Source organism: Pelodiscus sinensis, chromosome 2, assembly GCF_049634645.1.
Source record: "Pelodiscus sinensis isolate JC-2024 chromosome 2, ASM4963464v1, whole genome shotgun sequence".
Classification (NCBI taxonomy): Eukaryota; Metazoa; Chordata; order Testudines; family Trionychidae; genus Pelodiscus; species Pelodiscus sinensis.
In genome coordinates this window covers 47,016,840-47,038,090 of record NC_134712.1, presented here as the reverse complement: position 1 = coordinate 47,038,090, position 21,251 = coordinate 47,016,840, and the positions used below count along the sequence as shown (strand labels likewise).

At 43.4% G+C, this 21,251-nt stretch overlaps 1 protein-coding gene and 1 long non-coding RNA gene across 8 annotated transcripts in view; one reads left to right on the top strand and one right to left on the bottom strand.

Moving 5' to 3' along the window:
- Positions 1 to 927: 927 nt before the first annotated feature.
- Positions 928 to 21,081, bottom strand: LOC142827011 (uncharacterized). The gene is made up of 3 exons (XR_012901349.1): positions 20,939 to 21,081; positions 20,229 to 20,693; positions 928 to 1,412 (listed from the first exon to the last, which is right to left on the bottom strand). It is a non-coding gene; the product is annotated as an uncharacterized LOC142827011 (long non-coding RNA).
- Positions 20,626 to 21,251, top strand: part of RALYL (RALY RNA binding protein like) — a 566,823-nt gene continuing 566,197 nt past the window's right edge. For 3 of the 7 annotated variants that reach the window (XM_006112994.4, XM_006112990.4, XM_014581715.3), the window contains exon 1: positions 20,952 to 21,241. The gene's annotated coding sequence lies outside the window, so the exon portion shown is untranslated. Of the gene's footprint in view, positions 20,763 to 20,944; positions 21,242 to 21,251 lie in introns of those variants that run through there. The other 4 variants (XM_006112993.4, XM_075920457.1, XM_075920455.1 and 1 more) reach the window with 4 other exon arrangements.

Here is a 21,251-nt window from a genome sequence, read left to right as displayed (position 1 = left end):
TCTCTGCAGGAGGTCAAGGCCATCAATAGGGTGCTACTCCATAGAGTCATTTGCCTCACTGACCTGGATGCAGTCATTGAGAGGTTTGGTGCCCTGGGCTTCCCCAACTGCAGGGGAGGGGGGCAATTGATGGGATGAATATCCCCATCCGTGCCCCAGAACACCAGGCCTCCCTCTACATTAACCACAAGGGGTACTTCTCGGTGATCCTGCAGGCTGTGTCTGACCACCGGGGCCAGTTCATGGACATCAATGTGGGCTGCTCTGGAAAGCACACAACACACAGGTGTACCGCAACTCCTCCGTGTGCCAGAGGCTGTATGCCGGGACACACCAGTATGCCTGGTGGGGTATGCGGCCTACCCCCTACAGCCCTGGCTGATGAGCCCTACACAGGACACCTGAACCCTTCCTGGCAGGCCTTCAATGCCAGGCTCAGCAGGGCCCACATTGTGGTTGAGGGTGCCTTCGGTCAGCTGAAGGCCTGGTTTAGATGCCTCCTCATGCGCCTCAACCTCTCTGAGCACAATATTCCGCACATGGTGGCAGTGTGCTGTGTGCTCTACAATTTATGTGAGGAAGGAGGAGGCTTTCCTGCCAGGCTGGATGGCAGAGGCTGACCACCTGGCTGGCCAGAACGCACAGCCCCGCATGGCTGCCATCCGGGAGGCACTTCGGGGGGCTGTCCACATCCGGGAAGCTCTGCGGGAGAGCTTCCAGGCAAAGGAGGAGTGAAGTCCCCTGGCATTCCCCACTGAGGCCTTGTGCCTTACATTCCACCCCCACCTCCTTCCCCTTTCCCCTCCCTAACCCCCCTTCCTGATGTAATCTAAAAATACCCATGTTGCCATGAAAAGCTCTCTTTATTTAACATAACTGGGGTGGCAGGAGGGGGGGAATGAGGGTGGGAGAGGGGAGGGGGAAACCTGGGAGGAGGGAGCTGGAATGGGGAGGCAAGGGGAGGAAGGAGGAGGGGAAGCTCAGGGTTGAGGGTCTTGCTGGCCCTCCTGTCTCCCAGCACTGGAGGTGTGGGGGCCTCAGCATCTCCGGAGGGAGTGGGTATGGAGGGTGGGGCAGGAGGGCTGGGGGGATGGAAGAAGTGGGGGGGGAGCAGGGGTGGGAGGGGGAGCGATAGCTGGGGCGGCCGCAGGGGCTGGAGCAGTAGGAGGCAGCAATCTTTGCACCAGGGTCTGCAGGTGCTCACGGATGGCACAGCCCTGCTCATGCAGCTCACACAAGCTTTCCCGCCACAGCTGCAGGTCGTATTGCACTCACTGCTCCTGGCTGTGGACCTGCCTTCCCACTAACCCCAGGTGCTGCCACTGATATGCTTCCTGGTTCCGGGTGCACTTGCTGGCCTGGGTGCGGGTGTTCCAGGAGGGGTGGTGCGCCCTGCACTCACAGGTGATTGACTGTGGTGAAACAAGAGAAGTGGTCAGTTCTCCCTGGGGACACAGTGGGTGAAACCCAGCCCCTCTCTGCAAGGTGAGGACAGCAGGTCTCTGCACCATCACATCCTGCTATCCCCAGGGGTGTGAGCTGGTCCAGGACTGCACCCAAGCTCCTGTGCTGTCTATAGTGGGGGGGGGGGGGGGGCGGAGAAGGGAGGTGTGCCCTGCCTGTGTAAAGGGGGCATCTGGAGGGAGGGTAGTATGCAGTGTCTCTCCCTGGGGTCAGGAGCCTGTCATGTGCCGTCACGCATAGACATGTGTGGGGGACAGGCCAGGGCCCCTGCATGGCACCCAGCTTGGGCCACATGTCCTGGCTGACACTCTCACAAGTTCTGTCTGTTTCCACTCTCTCTCCCAGTAGAGACATTTTTCTTCACAAACTTCTAATACTTTCCACTTACTTGGTTCTAACTGTACTGTTCCTTTGGTGTCTGCTTTGGGGAATTCTCCTTCTTGATCCTACTCTCCATGTGTGTCCCTTGGAACTCTCCCTTGCATTCTTTTCTCTGACCTCTGTTACTTGGCTCAATCTGTCCTCTCTGCGTATGTCCACACTGCAGCGATTTCTGGAAAAACAGCTGTTTTTCTGGAAAAATTATACTTACGGCCACACTGCTATTGAGTTCTTTCGACAGAAAGTCGAAACAACTGAGGGGGTTTTCCAACAGCGGTAAACTTCTTCCTATGAGGAAGAAGCCTTTTTCTGAAAAAGCTTCCTCAGAAAAAAGCTGTGCGTGGACACAGAAGAGAGAGTTCTTTCGAAAGAAGAGGCCTCCAGGAAATAGCACAGGCATCCTGGTGGCCACTCCATCCATACTAATCACAACTTAAATGCAAGATAGCGTCTAATCAATGTGGATGCTAAAAAAGCAGATCACTTTTTCGTTGCGCTTTTGCTGCATGGACGCTCTCTTTTGGAAAAAAGTTTTTCCAGAAGATCTCTTCTGGAAAAGCTTCTTCTGAAAGAAGCCTGCAGTCTAGATATAGCCTCAAATACCTCCAGAATGGGGTTACTAAAATGTACCTCACCTAATGCTCTGACCATATTCACACCTCTCTTTCAAATCACTGCACTAGCTGCTGCTTGCCTGCCACATCAAACTCAAGCTCCTTGTACTCATCTCCAGTGCCAGTCACAATGTATAGCCTACCTGCTGTTATCACCGTCTCTCTTTTTCCTTCCCACTTTTTTTTTATTCCACCAAAACTTCATGCCTAATCATCATCTTTCTTTCTTTCCAACTGGTGTATGCATTTTTACATTTTACATGTTGCTCCCCATTCCTGCCATTCTTTTTCCTGAAACAAGGCGCATGAGATAATATTTTGTACTGAACCAGTTTGTATTGGTGAGTAAGAAGCTTGATGGTCCAATATAAGATATGACTATAATATCTACTCCTTTTCCTCCAAATTCCTTTTTAAATTTACTCATTCCATAAAGCCATAAATCTTAGTCCTCCTTTTAAAGAAACAAATCAGTTTTTTTAAAAAATGTGGAATGTACAAGGTGTGCCTATCATAGTGGCTCCTTCATTGTTCTTATGTTGACCCTATCCCCTCCTTCTGTGTCTGGTATTTTTCTGTTAAAACTGTGCACTCATTTCAGAGCAGGGATCTTGTGATCATCCATAGTGATGAACCAGCAAATGCCCAAGTCTAGATACCTTGTCTATATCATGTGAACAGTATTTACTCACAAGCAGGGCTCGACAAACAATATAATCTTCCAGTAAATTACAACATGGAAGAGCCGGTGCAGAGCGATCTGCGCATGCGCAGAATGACCTGCACATGCGCAGAGTGCAGAAGCGCGCTGCTGGTGAGCGGGGCTCACCACTGCTTGGGGAGCTTTGCTCACAAGTATATTCTATTAGAATTTGAAAGTTACTACTTACACAATCATAGAATTATAGGAGTGAAAGGAATAATGAGAGGTCTTCTAATCCAGTCCAGGACTAAGGTGGGACTAAGTATTATCTTTTACACTATCCATGACAGGTATTTGTTTAACATGCTCTTAAAAATCTTCAGTTATGGAGATTCCAAAACCTTCCTAGGCAATTTATTCCAGTGCTTAATCACTTTTATGTAAAGACTCTTTATATGAATATTTTTAAGACTGGAAAGCCCCCCTCCCCCAGCTCCAATTGTTTTATCACAAGGAATTTTTCATTCATACAGATTTGATCAGTATAAATTTATTTATTTTCTGATCACTACTTTTAAAGACACAAAATAAAATAATGTGGAAATGTAAAAGCTCACTTATGTTTTTTAAAATCCTTTTTGTTTGATGCAGCAAAATGAAATTTATCATGCCATATCTTATGTATAATAAAAGTACATGATTTTTTAATTGTGGAAAATATTTTCATATCAGATAATATCCATTGTGTACTCCTTATAGGCTGACAATTACAGTGTGTTGAGAGGGGGTAGAAATGTTATTCTGTTGTGACAAATGAGCATCATATTTAGAGTTTACAGATTTATCTGGTGCCTCAAATTATGGGAATGGTTATATTCTAATTACAGTCTTAGAAATCAATAATTTGGGCTTCTAGCTTCATGTTTAAAATATCATTAATACCCAATCTGGCAATTTTCAGACTGGTTATTTCTTTTCTTTTTGTCATCTTCATTTAGAGAAATGATCACTGGAATCCACTGATTCCAGCTGACTTTATTTTAGTCCTTCTGTGCTGCGATGCAAGTATCTACCACTATTGTGATAAACCAAAAAGTATATACTGCTTTTTGAACAGATGCATAAATAGACTGTAGAAATGAAAAGGATATATGACTATAAATGCATTTTGCCACAACTTGCAATTGTCTTGTGGAATAGAAAGGGAGAAAATATGAGGCTAATGTCAACAGAAAAAATCCCTTGTCTGATCTCATAAAATTTCAGTACTACCAAAGCATAGCTGTTAACATCCCTCAAAATCAACCACTAAATTACTTTCTTTTTAACCTTCCTGTAATTTAGTTGATGTCATCTGTCTGCTATTTCCTTGATATTGATTTATTTTAGCACAGAGAGACTGCTATACTGTTGGTATTGTCAGTATCACTGGGAGTGACTCACTTCCTTTGGCCTGTATTGGCAAACAGCTAAAATTAACTTATGGAAATACATGTTAAAAAATGATTGAATCATAATTCAAATATTATGTGTTTAGTAGTGGGGACACGCTATTTCGATTTTGTAAAATTGGGAATTAAGTTGAATTTAGTTATTTCAAAATAATTTCCTAGTGTAGACATGCGCTAATTGGGAAACACTGTTTAAGGTGCACTGGAGCTGCTCCATGTTTCTCCAATGGAATATAAAGCAGCTGCCTTCCCTAGCAAGATCTTATTTCCTTACTCCTACCCCTACTCATACTTTGTGGTGCATTTTTAATAGAAGTACAAATTATCTAAGGATGTTTTATTCACCTAATATTGATATGTTGTTTTCACTTCACTGCCTAAAAACATAAGAATGGCAATACTGGGTCAGAACAAAGACATCTATTTATCTTTTCAATCTACTGAATACAAATTATATTTTCAACTAACAAGAGATAAAATTGTATTATTATATTAAATTATATAGTAATATAATTTTACTTGGAAGACTTTCAGTTCTATGTTTTGTCCAGTGGTCCAGACTTGATACTCTGCCTTGTTCTGTGTGTCCCCATTTATCTCAAGAGCTTCACATGAACTGAACAACATATACAAAAATCCACTCCCTCACAACCATACTGTCATAGACTGTGATCATAGCAAATCTCATAAACATAAACAAGATTGGCTCTTGCCAGCCATTAGAATGGAGAGCTAAGAAAAAATAAAAGAAAAAATTTGTGATTATACACAAGGTATGGATGACTATACAGAACATATACACACAAACCTCTGTTAAAAAAATTAAGATTTCAAACTTTAAACTCTCAAAAGTTAAGAAATATCAGAATTCAGGTTGCCTGTGCAACTTTACTTGAGGCTCCTTGTTCATATGCATTATGAGACAGTCTTTAATTACTTGATTCCATGCTATTTTTCCATAGGATCCCTGACTCATTCAGTGCACAGAATGCACAGACGAATGAAAGCTGCATAGTGAAGGAAACTGCTATATTTACAGCCCCAATTTCATTTGTTACAGGAGTTGAAAAATGTATAGTCAATGAGGTAGGGAACTTCAAGAAATGGAAGTATGTCATTAGAATGCTGTGCTGGAGAGTTAGGGTACATCTACACAGCACACTTATTTCAAAATAAGCTATTCCGGAATGGTTATTCCACAATAGCTTATTCCAAAATAGCATGTCTACACTGCAGGGAAACATCAAAATTAGTCCAAGGCAGGCTTCCCTAATATAGATGTGTGATCTCGATTTAGAGCCCCAAAGAAGCACGGAGGAAGAATAATTTAGAATAGCCTTGGTGAGGGGCTATTTTGAAATAGCAGCAGTGAAGCATCTATGTATGCCTTATTTCAAAATAGCTATTTTGGAATAGGTGTTATTCCTCATAGAATTAGGCTTACAGATTTCAGAATAAGCCATCCTTTTTTTCGAAAATTTTTCAAAATAACAGAATGACTGTGATACGCATGTTATTATTTCAAAATAACGCTAGTTATCTCAAAATAATGATGCAGTGTAGATGAATGCTTAGATTTTATCCCTACTCAACAGAGATCTTTATGATGGTAGGAAATCGTTTAAACAAAACTTTTCACAGGTGGTCTCTAATTGTGTGTTCCTCATTTTCCAGGTGTCCAATTTGAGACCCTGCAATCTGATTTTCGGAAAGGTTGAGCATATTTTCTCTTTCTCCTCCCCCTGTCATCTTAGAGTCCTTTCACTTATGTATCCAAACTCCTTACAGATTCATAGATTGCAAGGCCAAAAGGAACTTCTATGATCATCTAGCCTGCCTCCCCTCCCCATAACAGAGGCCATAGAACTTCCCTGAATTAATTCTTGTTTGAGCAAGAGAATATCTTTTAGAAAAAAAAGTCTTCAGATGATCTTTTATTCTTTCTGCTCTCCTGGACTCGCAGATGTGCTCTCTCTTGATCTAGTCCTTGGCCTGTCAGATGCACTCTTGGGCTGTATGCCTGACTGGTCCTTTGAATGCTCTACTGTCTCTCTCTGGGTTCCTTTGAATGCTTTATTGTGTCTCTCTTGATGTCTTCACATTTTTACAGCAACAGTCATCAAGCCACCAGATACTTCTTGCTTGACATACTGCAGCTTTTAAAAATTAAAAAAATAGCATGTTTGGAACTGTCTTTACATGGAGAGACATGTCGTGTAGGAAATTACTGCATAATAGCAGATGGTGCAGATCAGTGAATTTTCTTACATGCAGCTATATTGCACACTGTGTACAGACTTATTTATTGCAAAACTCAAAAAAAATGCAACCTTTATTTAATAGTTCCATTTGTTAATTAACCCTTCACCTAGAGAACAATTAAAAGCAGCAAGAAACAATGTTTTGAAGCCAGGAGGGCACATGCAACAATATTAATGAACCACAAGGTATATGCTCTTCTTTTGGGGCTTGAAAAAAGTTGACTTATTTTCTATTTATTAAAATATAGATGTCACTTGTCAATTTTGGTTTATTATAAGATTATATACTGTATGAAATCAAATGTGGGGGCATGTACAATATACAATTTTAATAAAGCATGTTGTACCATATGTACTCAGATTGTAATGTGATTACCTTAAAGGTCATGATATTTGAGCAGTAAAAAGAATGAAAGCAAAAAGTTAGGAGATAACACTTTCCTTTCCTTCCCCTTCCCTCCAAAAATCATGGTTAAAAAGTGAAAAGAGGGTATTGAAGATGTTATTAAAGTGTTATTAGTATTGAAGATGTAGCATTTGTATATTTAATTTGCCCTAAGTTTACAGAAGAGTTACCTTTTGCGTTTATTTCTTCTATCACCTATTATTAGATTTTTTTAAATCTACATTGTGCTCTTCTTGGAAATTTCACTTGAAAGGGAGGCGATAGAAAAAGTGAGCTAGTCTCACTGTATATGAAAAAATATTGTCTTTAAAAAAGCATTGGAAAGGAAGTAGGAGGGGAAAGAGTGCTAAAAATTCTTCAAACATTAGGCCTACATCTACACTGTAGCACTATTTCGGGATACTGGAAGTATCCCGAAATAGCTATTCTGCATCTTTTGAGCACACCCATTATTTCGAAACATAATGTGCTCACTATTCCGATGTCCCTGTAAACCTCATTTCATGAGAAGTAAGGGACATTTTGAAATAGCTATTTATTTTGAAATAAGTGTTGTATAGACAATGCCAAATTTTGAAATAAGCTATTTCAAAATAAGATATGCGATTTGCGTAGCTCAAATTACGTATTTTATTTTGACCTATAGTGGTGCACTGTAGACTCACCCAAAGAGAATTGGAAAAGGGAGAAAAAGAGAAAGATCTTAGAAAAGGAGACTAATGTGAAAGAGAGAGGAGTAAAAAGGAAGAGTGAAAAGTTCAAGAAGATGCTTAACATTTTTAGTTTTTTAAGCTTCAGTAATGCCTCAAGAAGCATTGTTGTCTTCCAATCAGAATGTTCTTTTTAAATGTGAAATAAATGAGCTAGCAGACTCTAAGCTACAGCAGTGAAACAAATAAACCCAAAACACATAAAGAAGATGGATATGTTTGTAATGATTTTACACTCACATAACTCAGAAATGTACTCTTGCTTTTCAAAATTGTATTTTGTGGATTTTTGAGAAGCCTGTGTTATTTCTTGTGCTTTAAATGTTGACTCACAAGTGCAATTATAAGAGTTTTGCTTAGGTAACTCCATTATTATTAATAATAATAATCAATGTTGTCAAGTTTCAATCCGCAGTCTTTACTGTAGCTGTGAAAATCATGCTGGCAGATCTTACAACCCTCTAGCTATGTTGACTGGTCACATAATCTTTGCATATGCCAAGTTAACAATTAAAACAGGATTGGGCCTAAAATCTGTGCCTCAGAAGGGAAACATTTGAATAAAAATCTTGATATTCTGCCTGTGTAAATGTGGTTCTAGACAATGTCTTTCCATCCAGAGTAGTCCTCCAAGATGCTGAGTAATGCTCTCCAAAATAATAAAAGCCAAATTGTTAATGCTGGCTGGAGAAGCTGCTGAATATTGAAAAAATATATACACAATGCTGAGCAATGTGAGCAAACTTCTAGCCAGTAGCCACTCACTAACAATAGCATCTGCAGCACGACGAGAGAGTTGTTATGGCAGGATAGATATACGGTAGAACACAGACAGAGCACAAAGTCTTAAATGCAATCCTTTGAATATATACTATGAGCATACTGGCAATCTCTAAATTCTCTTATTTCTATACCCAGACAGGGGAAGGGGGAATTCAGGGATACACGTAAAAATAGAGAGAGATCGTACTGAATCAGTAGTAGAACTGCTGAGTGTAGTATAGTCAAGCTGGTTTACAAGGACATTCATTAAAAAGCACTGAGAAACTGTGAGGAATAGTGTTTCATGGGAACTTCCAGAAATATTTCTGTCAGTGGTCAAGGCATCACTGTGCAAATGCTTATGCATGGTCCTATTCTTAGTTACTTTTAAGTGCAGCTTTTTATTGTACTTCTATGTGGCTCTATGGCTGGATCAGAGGAGTCAATGAAAATCCTAAAAATGGCCACAAGACACAGAATTTGCTTGCAGTGAATTGTATTTAGACACCTATGCCCTGGCCATTACTTCAGTAATGCCCCTCTAGTCTTTCTCTTCCAACTGGTTATTCACTGCGACTGTGTCTACATTGGCACCCTTTTCCAGAAAAGGGATGCTAATGAGACAAGTCGGAATTGCAAATGCCGCAGGGGATTTAAATATCCCCCGCGGCATTTGCATGAACATGGCTGCCGCTTTTTTCCAGCTCGGGGCTTTGCCGGAGAAAAGCGCCAGTCTAGACGGGATCTTTCGGAAAATAAAGCCTTTTCCGGAAGATCCCTTATTCCTCTCAAAATCAGGAATGCGGAATATGGGAAGTTGGACGAGAAGTGCTCTTTTTCTAAATAAGTGCAGTGTAGATGCTCCCTATTTCGAATAAGCTATTTTGAAATAAGATACGCAATTGATGTAGTTCAATTTGCATAGCTTATTTTCAGTTAAATCCTGCTGTGTAGATGCACCCTGAGAAGTGAAATATTTGCTCTAATTTCTGTTCTCCCACAGAAGATAAAAGAACACTGTTATGCACAACACTGCCCTGAGGCCAGGGGTTCCCAACCTTTTTCGGTCCCTGTACCCCCTTGGCTTTTAGTAAACCTTCCCGTACCCCCTATTCAATATGAAAGGAAATAAATTCTAGACTCTAGAATCCACAACTTTTTTCACTAACACTACTACTTTTGGAATATTTCAATTAGGATAATCTAGTTATTTACCAAATATTTCCCGTACCCCCTTGACAAGCTTCTCGTACCCCCTGGGGGTACAGGTACCCCAGGTTGGGAACCTCTGTCCTAGACCATTAAATCATCCCTTGACAATAAAGTTTTTTTTTAATAGTATTCAAATGCAATTCCTACACTATGTATTATAATGAGTTTTTGGATTAGTTACTGCATATCAATAAAGTTGGGTTGCCAGGTGTCCGGTATTCACCCGGACAGTCCAGTATTTGCGGGCTCCGTCTGGTAAAAAACCCAGGAAATACCGGATGGAAGCGGACAATTTTTCACTGCAGTGTCTGGCGGGGGAAGTGAGGAGCACGGCAGAGTCATAGTGAAAGGAGGCAGGAGGAAGCACTCACTGGGTGCTACACTAGGGGGGCCCTGGGAGCTGGCTATGTGATGCCTCCTTCTACACCAGCCGTGACCAACCCGTGGCTCTCAAGCCACATATGGCTCTTTCCCCCCCAAAAATGCATCTATTGAAGCCACTCCTGTGCCCCCCAAAAGGCCCCCACTCCCCACTATCCCACTCCCACCCCGGTTCCCCTGTGCTTACCAGGTCAGAGCTATGGGGTTTTAAAAATGGTGTACAAGAATGTGACCATCTTAAAAGGGCAGCCTCCTTTAAAAAAAAAATAATGCTTTTGGTTTTGCTCGACAATTCTGGTGCATCTCTTCGCATTTTTCCCGCCGCTGTTTTGGCTCTCTTTGTTAAATGGATTGGCCACCCCTGCTCTACACACTGTGAACTGAGGCAGCTGGACCGGGTGGCAGGAACAGCAACTTTAAAAGAAAGATTAATGTACCCGGCCATCCTGTTCCTCCCGTGCTTGGCTCTGTGGGGGAGCAGGGGGGGATTTGATTTGTGCTGGGGATGCCTGGCTCAGGGGGAGGGGTGAGCGCATTGGGATGGGGGATGCTGTGGGGGGCCTGGGTCTGAAGCAGGGGTGAGTGCATTGGGATGAGGGACAGAGAGGCCTGGCTCAGGTGGAGAGGTGGGTGCATTGGGGGTTAGTGTGTGGCCCCAAACAGGAGGGAGTGGTGCAACTTTTGCTTAACAACTTTGGTCTCCCCCTTTTTTTTCCTCGATAGAATTTTTTCCTGTTTTTTTGTGTGGGGGGAGGGGTATTTTTTATTAAACCATCTGGCAACCCTACAATGAGGAGAGGCATGAAATACATAGGTCTTGTAATTCACTTGATAAATAATGTGTACTATAAATACATAAAATATTGTGGAAAAATTTCAGCTATTCCCCGTGGGTCTTGCGCTACTGACAAATAGTGTTCGCTTCAGAGGCTTGCTGTGGCTCTGCACTGGCCTCTTTCTCTTTTCTAGAGGCAGGAGCCTACTGAGCCACATTCATCACAGGCTAGTTCAAAAGTTTAGGATAAAATCCCCTCTGGAGTCCTGATCTCTCTTCTTGAGGAAGAAGTTGAGATGTATTGGGGAGGTTTGGGGGAAACTTGGGCCTGCCCACTACTCCAGGTTCTGGCCCAGGGAATTTATGGCAGCGGCAACAGGCAGGGTTACTGCCACTCGCAATCCAGCAGCTTTTTCCTGGGCCACTTCCCCAAACGATCCCTCCCAGTACCTTTCCTTTGGTACCTACTTGTCAGTCCTCAGTTCACACCCAAATAGGTCTTCTACACTGCACTTCCTCCTTCCAGTTCTTCACTCTTTTCCTTCCCCCTTTCTTGCCTGGAGGGAGATCTTCAAAAGTAGCACCACAGGCCTTAATTGTCTGCAGGTATTTAATTAGCTTGTGGCTTCAAACAAATACCAATTGACCCTAGGTGCCTGTCTTATTATGCTGGACTTAGGCTTGGCCTTTTTTATTCAGGAAAGAGAAAGCTATTTAGCCAAGCTCCAGCACATATTCCCTCCACCAGTGAGTGACACCCACCTCGCAGACCCCAATAAAACCAGTGAATGGCATACAGCTGGTCTAGGTCTATCACAATATTTATTAAAAATGATGTACTCTATTTAACCAAATTCCTAAATATGTATTTGTGATCCAGATTTATCAGTGAGAATACTAATGGTTTCTTGAAAAATTAACTTATACTTTATATGTAATTAAGTCCAGTGGTACCTTAAATATTAACAATTTTATAATGACATAAGCTTTTGGTGAGCTGCAACTCATTTCATCAGATGCATGAAGTGAAAGAAGGAACAGATAGTAGGGATACAGAGACTGCAGTATTATATCAGAGCTAATTCAATCAGGGTGGATGAGGACAAGAAGACGAGGATATCTAAATTGGAAAATTACTTATGCAATGAAGGAGCCATTCCAAGTCCCTATTTAGACCCATTCTGATGGTGCTAAATTTGCATATGAATTGCATCCTGGTTTTGCAATTTAAGGTGCTAGAAGCTCTCTGTTTTCTTTGCTGAAACCGACTAACACAACTACCTATGAAACCTGTTTATATGAAATAATGTTTTTCTTATTTGTACAGAAATATATATTCAAATGTCTGTTTAATAAACAATTAGTAGTAATAGAGGGAAAGAAAAGCATTCTAATGCTTAAAGTTCAACACTGCATACATATGAATGATTGGGACCTTAGTTGTTAATTTGTTCATAGTTCTTCATGTAGTGCCTAATATTGAGAATTTAGGGTGTACATCACAAAAAATCTGATGCATGCTGAATATCAAGGCTTTTGACAGTTTGTACAAACCATGGTTGATTTGTTAGATACAATATAAACCAGGTTTTATTTCCTAAAGGTTTTCTATATCCATAAGGAACCCTTAATATTTTTCTATTTTATACCTACCTATGAATTCTGAGATGCACAGCCCTACTGTTGAGAGCCAAATTCAGTGATAAAGGGTTGCTGGAAGCAGTGTGAAAAGTCAGAACAAATCCAAAGCACAGTATAAAAATAAATAACCAAAACTAACAGTTTTTTTTATTTTACCTTTTTAAACTACAGCCTTTGTTCTTTCTTCTCATTTCTTATGGAGAGCTGGAATTTTAAAACAAGTCAAGAGAAGAGAGGAAATAGAAAGGGAAAGTTTATTTGTGTTTGCCAAAAAGTCTGGGGGATAGGTATAGGGATAGGAGGAAAAAACTGGAGTGATTTATACTTGTACAAGAGGTGAGGGTCATGATTTTATTGAGTAATACACTCGATGTTACTTCTGCATCCTGATTTGCTATGAGATGAGACTATGTGTAGTATGACTAAACAGAAAGTTTTCCAAAGTTCTTCATTAAATGTCAGTTGCTCAAATTAATTCTACACAGACTAGCAGGAAGGGTGGAACTGCTTCTGTTCTAGTGGAACAGCTGGGGCAGTAGCCCTCTCACTGAATGGATCCAACACAATAGCAAAGAAAAGGATGTAAGGGCAGATATGCTTTATTCTGTTTAACAATATAAAATAGTGGATAAATATGACAGCTCTGTCTTAAACTAGTAGAGCTAAGAAATAGCAAAGGCTGAAGATGGAAGAATGAGAGGTTGGAAAAGGAGTGAAGAAGTAAGGGTATGTCTACACTACCCTCCTAGTTCAAACTAGGAGGGTAATGTAGGCATACCGCACTTGCTAATGAAGCCCGGGATTTGAATTTCCCGGGCTTCATTAGCATAAGCGGGGAGCCGCCATTTTTAAATCCCCGCTGCTTCGAACCCCGTGTAGCGCGGCTACACGGGGCTCGAACTAGGTAGTTCGGACTAGGGTGCCTATTCCGAACTACCGGTACACCTCCTTTCACGAGGAGTAACGGTAGTTCGGAATAGGCACCCTAGTCCGAACTACCTAGTTCGAGCCCCGTGTAGCCGCGCTACATGGGGTTCGAAGCAGCGGGGATTTAAAAATGGCGGCTCCCCGCTTATGCTAATGAAGCCCGGGAAATTCAAATCCCGGGCTTCATTAGCAAGTGCGGTATGCCTACATTACCCCGCTAGTTCGAACTAGCGGGGTAGTGTAGACATACCCTAAAAGAGAGGGAAAGATTAAATTATATCATACAAGAATAGTAAGCACATACTGAGCAAAAAATAAAAGGAAAGGAGGCAGAAAAATTGTCTGGTAAGGGTAGTCCAAGTTATACTTCTTGTTAATGGAGATATATATGGTCTTAAATGAATTTATTTTATGCAAATATCTCATTATTTTTCCTCTTTCTGTGTCTGCAATAAGGCCACAGCTTCATTAGCTAAATATTCAGTGATATTAAGTAGTTAGCTTTAAATATTTTTCCACTGTTTATCAAATGCATGCATATGTTGTCCTCTTACTGTAGGAGCCTCTGACTTTTACATACATGAGGATGATACCAAGTTGGGAGGAGTTGCAAGTACTTTGGAGGAGAGGATAAAAATTCAAAACAATCTGGACAAACTTGACAAAAGGGCTGAAGTAAACAGGATGAAATCCAATAAGGGAGAAATGTAAAATACTTAACTTCAGAAGACACAATCCATTACACACATATAAAATGGGAAATGACTGTCCAGAAAGTGTTGTGGAAAGTCATCTATGGGTCATAATGGGCCACAAGCTAAATATAAGTCAACAGTGTAACACTGTTAGGGGAAAAAAAAACAAGCACATGACATTGTTGTATGCAATAGCAGGAGTGTTGGAAGCAAAACACAAGAAGTAATTCTTCTACTCTACTATGTATTGATTAGGCCTCAGTTTCAGTACTGTGTCCAGTTCTGGATGCCACATTTCAGCAAAAATGTGGAAAATTTGAGAAAGTCCAGAGAACAGCAACAAAAATGATTAAAAGTCTAGAAAACAGGAACTATGAGGGAAGATAGAAAGAATTAGGTTTATTTAGTATGGAAAAGAGAAGACCAATTGGGGAGATGCTGACAGTTTTCAAGTTTCTAAAAGGTTGTTACACGAAGGAGGGTAAAACATTATTTTCGAACCTCTGAGGGTAGGACAAGAAGCAATGATTTTTAAATTGCTGTGAGGGAATTTGGCTGGATATTAAGAAAAACTTCCTGTCATAGTGGTTAACAACTGGAATAAATTGCCTAGGGAAGTTGTGGAATCTCCATCACTAGAAATCTTTATGGCTGCATCTAGACTGGCATGATTTTGAGCAAATACTTTTAACGGAAAAAATTTTCTGTTAAAAGTATTTGCACAGAGAGCGTCTACACTGGCATGGATGCTTTTGCGCAAAAGCACATATTTTGTGCAAAAGCATCTGTGCCAATGTAGACGCTCTCTTGTGCAAGAAAACTCTGATGGCCATTTTAGCCATCGGGCTTTCTTGTGCAAGAAATTAATGTAGCTGTCTACACTGGCCCTCTTGCGCAAGAATACTTGCGGAAGAGGGCTTATCCCTGAGCGGGAGCATCAGAGTATTTGCGCAAGAAGCACTGATTTTGTACAGTACAAGGTCAGTGTTCTTGCACAAATACTCATGGCCAGTGTAGACAGGTGGCAAGAGTGGAACGAGGTGTACAGATAGTTCGAAATGGCTTGCTAGTTCGAACTATCTAGCCCGTGCCGCATGTAGCCGCGCGGTACGGGGTTCGAACAAGCCGGCATTTAAAAATGGCGCCGGCCGGCTTATGCAAATGAAGCCCGGGAAATTCAAATCCCGGGCTTCATTTGCAAGTGCGGTATGCCTACATTACCCCCCTAGTTCGAACTAGCGGGGTAGTGTAGACATACCGTTAGGGTATGTCTACACTACCCTTCTAGTTCGAACTAGGAGGGTAATGTAGGCATACCGCACTTAAAAATGAAGCCCGGGATTTGAATTTCCCGGGCTTCATTTGCATAAGCGGGGAGCCGCCATTCTTAAAACCCCGCTGGTTCGAACCCCGTGCAGCGCGGCTACACGGGGCACGAACTAGGTAGTTCGAACTAGGCTTCCTAGTTCGAACTACCGTTACTCCTCATTTCACGCGGAGTAACGGTAGTTCGAACTAGGAAGCCTAGTTCGAACTACCTAGTTCGTGCCCCGTGTAGCCGCGCTGCACGGGGTACGAACCAGCGGAGTTTTAAAAATGGCGGCTCCCCGCTTATGCAAATTAAGCCTGGGAAATTCAAATCCCGGGCTTCATTTGCAAGTGCAGTATGCCTACATTACCCCGCTAGTTCGAACTAGCGGGGTAGTGTAGACATACCCATAGAGTTCTTTGAAGGAGTTAACAAACATGCGGACAAGGGGGATCCAGTAGATATAGTATACTTGGATTTTCAGAAAGCCTTTGACAAGGTCCCTCACCAAAGGCTCTTGTGTAAATTACATGGCCATGGGATAAGAGGGAAAGTCCTTTCTTGAATTGAGAACTGGTTAAAAGACAGGAAACAAAGGGTAGGAATAAATGGTAAATTTTCAGATTGGAGAGGGGTAACTAGTGGTGCACCCCAAGGGTCAGTCCTGGGACCAATCCTTTTCAACTTATTCATAAATGATCTGGAGAAAGGGGTAAGCAGTGAGGTAGTAAAGTTTGCAGATGATACCAAACTGTCTAGGATAGTCAAGACAGAAGCAGACTGTGAAGGACTCCAAGAAGATCTCACCAAACTGAGTGATTGGGCAACAAAATGGCAAATGAAATTTAATGTGGATAAGTGTAAAGTAATGCACATCGGGAAAAATAACCCCAACTATACATACAGTACGATGGGGGCTAATTTGGCTACGACAAATCAGGAAAGAGATCTTGGAGTTATCGTGGACAGTTCTCTGAAAACTTCCACACAGAGTGCAGCGGTTGTCAAAAAGGCAAATAGGAATTATTAGGAAAGGGATAGAAAATAAGACCCAGAATATCTTACTGCCCCTGTATAAAACTATGGTACGCCCACATCTTGAATACTGTGTACAGATGTGGTCTCCTCACCTCAAAAAAGATATTTTGGCCTTGGAAAGGGTTAAGAAAAGGGCAACTAAAATGATTAGGGGTTTGGAACGGGTCCCATATGAGGAGAGGTTAAAGCGACTGGAACTTTTCAGTTTAGAAAAGAGGAGACTGAGGGGGGATATGATAGAGGTCTATAAAATCATGAGTGGTATGGAGAGGGCTGATAAAGAAACGTTATTTATTAGTTCCCATAATAGAAGAACTAGAGGACACCAAATGAAATTAATGGGTAGCAGGTTTAAAACTAATAAAAGAAAGTTCTTCTTCACACAGCGTGTAGTCAACCTGTGGAACTCCTTGCCAGAGGAGGCTGTGATGGCTAGGACTATAATAGAGTTTAAAGAGAAGCTGGATAAATTCATGGAAGTTAGGTCCATAAAAGGCTATTAGCCAGGGGATAAAATGGTGTCCTTGGCCTCTGTTTGTCAGAGGCTGGAGAGGGATGGCAGGAGACAAATCGCTTGATCATTGTCTTCGGTCCACCCTCTCTGGGGCACCTGGTGCTGGCCACTGTCGGTAGACAGGATACTGGGCTAGATGGACCTTTGGTCTGACCCAGTACGGCCGTTCTTATGTAGGAGTTCTTGAAGAGACTCACAGGCAGATAGACAGACATACACACATTTCTAAAATCTATTGTAAGATATATATTTTCCGACTAAAATGCCATTTATGTTACACATAACATTTATATGTTATATGAGGTTTATATGTTACATTTAACCAGTTAACCAGGATCCTGCAGGCGGGGGGCCCAGCTGGTCTGGGTGGCCCCTTGCCATGCCACCGGCTGCTTGGGCGAGGCCTGCCATACCATGCCATGGTTGGAGAGCTGCTCCAGCCTGGCCAGGCCTATCTTGTCATGCTGGGCTGACCACTCCTCAGCCATGGTATGGCATGGTGGGCTCAGCTGGATTAAAATGACCGCTGCCCATGACAAGGCTGCATCCGCCCCCCAGGCTGCATCAGGTGGGGGTCTGCTCCAACCCGGGTGGGCTGTCTGTTAACTGGTTAGCCCTTTACATCCCTACTTCTTACCTCTGTGATTTCCACTCCATAAATCAGACAAAGTGGTTTTGACCCACGAAATATTATGCCCAAATAAATCTTTAAGATGCCACAGGACTCCACATTTTTACAGATAAAAACTAGCATGACTTCTCCTCTGAGGCCTATCCAAAGAGTGAAATTTTGGAAGAGCCTTCTAAGGGAAACTGTGGGGAAAACAAAACAAAACAAAACAAAACAAAAAAACAAAAAAAATTGTTCCAAGACAGAACTTGACAAGTTTATGGAGGGGATGGTTGATGATGATGTTAATCATTGTACTACCCACAAGGACACATGACCCATTCATGACTGCTATTAGTAAATATCTCTAAAAGACAGAAAGAAGACAATAGACAAGGAGGGCTGCATCTGGCTGGTGGGTCTTGCCCAAATGTGGAGGATTTACTCAGGCCTGGGCAAAATACAGCCTGTGGCATGGATCTGGCCCACCAATCCACCAGATCTGACCCGCTGAGGGAGCAGGGAGCCCCAGGCAGGCTCCTCTGCTTGCCCTGCAGCCCCGTGTGCCATTTACAAATGAGGCTTCAGGGCTCCATTTCTGTTTTGAAACAGGAAGGGAAGGGGGAAGTTTCAGGAGCTGCCATTGGCTGGTTTCTGGCTAGAAACCAGCCAATGGGAGCTGTTTGTTAGTATAACAGGCAGCCAAGAAGAACTATGCTCTCTCTTCTCGGCTCAGTTATTCAATGAAGCACATGGCCAGGGAAGCAGGCTGGCTGGCTGGGAAATGTTTTAAGCTCGGCAGGCAGGCTAGTTTGGCAGCTGACAGGCAAGTCTCTTGGCCACACCCTGTTTCTAGCACCCCAGCACTTTCCTGCCCCAACCCTCTGACTCCCACTCAACATACCCAAACCCTCTGTCCCCCTCTTACACCCAAACCCTCTCCAGATCTGGCACCCCAATCTTCTTTCCCAGATCACATTACCCTCCTACTCTAGGTCACATCCCCAAGCCCTGCACTTCAGTTGCTTGCCCTAGGTTACAACTGCCTCCTTCACTCAAACTCCCTCCCAGACTCTAATCTCCTCCTGCATCCCAATCAATTACCCCAAGCTCCCTTCTGTACCCTACCTCCATCCCAGATTCCACATCTCCTCCATTAACATCATGGAAGAGTGCGGCCCTTGACCACTTTCCAAAATCTTGGAGTGGCCCCCTGTCAAAAATTATTGCCCACCCCTAAGCTAATTGATTTGGGGTTGAGAAGGATTGTTTTCCCTAAGTCAGATTGACAGAAACCTGAGGGGAGGGAAGTTCTCCTTCCTCTGCAGCATGGAACACAGATCACTTGCTGGTTTGAACTAAAATAAATGGTGGGTAACTTAAGAGTCTTTAAATCTAGGGTCTTGTGTTCACTGGCATGTTTTGTCATTCAAAACTGCCTTTTAGCAACAAAACATTAAGCGTGTTTACACTGCAGTGCTACGTTTGTTGGGGAAAACATCTAGCTTTGGCAACAAAAAACTTCCAGTCCTGCCAGAGATTTTTGTCTTTTCCTCTCCTTTTATTTTCGACAAAGAGCTAGTGTGGACTCTGTTGTTTGCTTTTTTTCCCCAGAGAACTGACTTCCCTCTGTCACACTGCCTGCTTCCATGGCTGTGGTTTGTGAGCTCTGCTACCCTGCAGGCATGCACCCCTCATCTTTCAAAGCCCTGAGAAATATCCGACAGTTGAATGAGCTGCTTTGTTTGGGGAAAAAACAAAGAGCAAATCATTGTAATGCTTCTGTTCTGTCCCGCTAGAAACACAGCAGCAGGCAGATTGCTACTGCAGGGGGCAGACTGGAGAGACTGCTGTGCTGCTTTGACATTCCTCTGCATGGAGAATTCACAGAGCTGCTCTCAGCATCTGAGAATGTTGTGGGAGAACTAAGGAGCACAGGTATCAGCTCTGCCTTCCCACACACTGCATTGTGGGATGCGGGTCCATGGAGGTACTAGCAATATGGCCATGGAATGTCAACAATGGGAAGCAGAAAAACCAGTTGGACCATTTTTCACTTTTGGCACTTTTGCATGTTGACCACACTTTTGTTGCCAATCTTTCCCAGAGTAGATATAGCCTAGATTTGAAGACTTCCCCCACAGTGTATTCCTGGTTTGAATGCACATAGCTTTGTGACTAGATGATCATGATGGCCCCTTCTGAAGTAAACAAAAAACCTACACAACTCTCACACAGTCTTAAGTATGAGTGACAGCCTGGGATAGTTCTTGCTTACTTTATAGTCTGGAACACCATGCTTTAGTCACTCTTGAATAAAACCTCAGGAGAGCGAGGGGCACAGGAAGGGATCCTTGATTATAGGGAATGCCCTTTAGCTAACACAGGATCCCGTTAAACATGAGCAAGGATGCGGAACAACAGGCTCACCTACCATCCAGCTGAAAGAGTTAACCTGCCGAGGAACTAGCCGTCTGCGTGATGATGCATTGCTGCTTCCCTGCCTAGCACAGGCTGCCTGCAAAGCGCTCTCCCAGAACAGCTCTTCTGGAGTCACTTGTTTGACTTGCCTCTGCCAATAACTTTGTTATTAAAAACAAGAGCCCCCCTCAGCACCAAGGCAAACACTGAGCAGAGGCCAGGAAAGCAAAAACAAAGTAGAGAAATAATGAACGCGTCTCTCGGCACTTTCTAATTTCTGTCCAGCTGCAAACGTGAACATGTGAGCACGCTCTGGACAAGCATCGCTTGGGGCTTGCACTTGGCCGGAGCCGAGCCATCCCCAGCAGAAAGTACAGCTACCGACCGCTCAGCCTCTCTGCCTCCGTGCAGTGGCGAGCGGCGCTGGAGACGCGCTGACTTGCACTGACACTTGCCACTCAGTCCGGCCCTCGGCAACCTAGAAAGAAGGGGAGATTTATGGAGCAGGTAATTTGGGAGCACCGGAAGCTGCAGCGATAACTTTGAGGTGAGGAGGCAGCAAGTTGTAGCTCCGACATACACACACAGGCAGCTGCTCCCGCTCGCACGGTCTCCGCTTTCAACTCCCCTCCGCCTCGCTCGCCCGCGCCCCTGACTTAGCCGCGCGGGTGTGTGTGTGTGGGTGGGTGTGTGTGCGGCGCGTGGCGCTGGGGCGAGAGGCACCTGCTTGGCTCGCGCTGCTGCCGCCGCGCAAGCAGCCGAGGCGCCAGCTCCTGCCGCTAGCTGCGGGCTCCAGCCTCCCGCTCGCTTCTGCCGCCGCCACCGCCGTGGGAGTGAATTGGGCTGCTCCAGCGGGGCGAACCCCTTCCCCCTGCCTGCGAGTCAGCCTGGCTGCGAATCACGTGTCCGCTGCCTGAGGCAGAGACTAGAGAGGAGGGGGGGGGGGGAAGCGCCTCATTCCTTCTTCCACCGCCATACTGTATTTTATAGTAACTCATTTTTATTCCTCTCTTTTACTCCCGCTCGGTGAGTACCT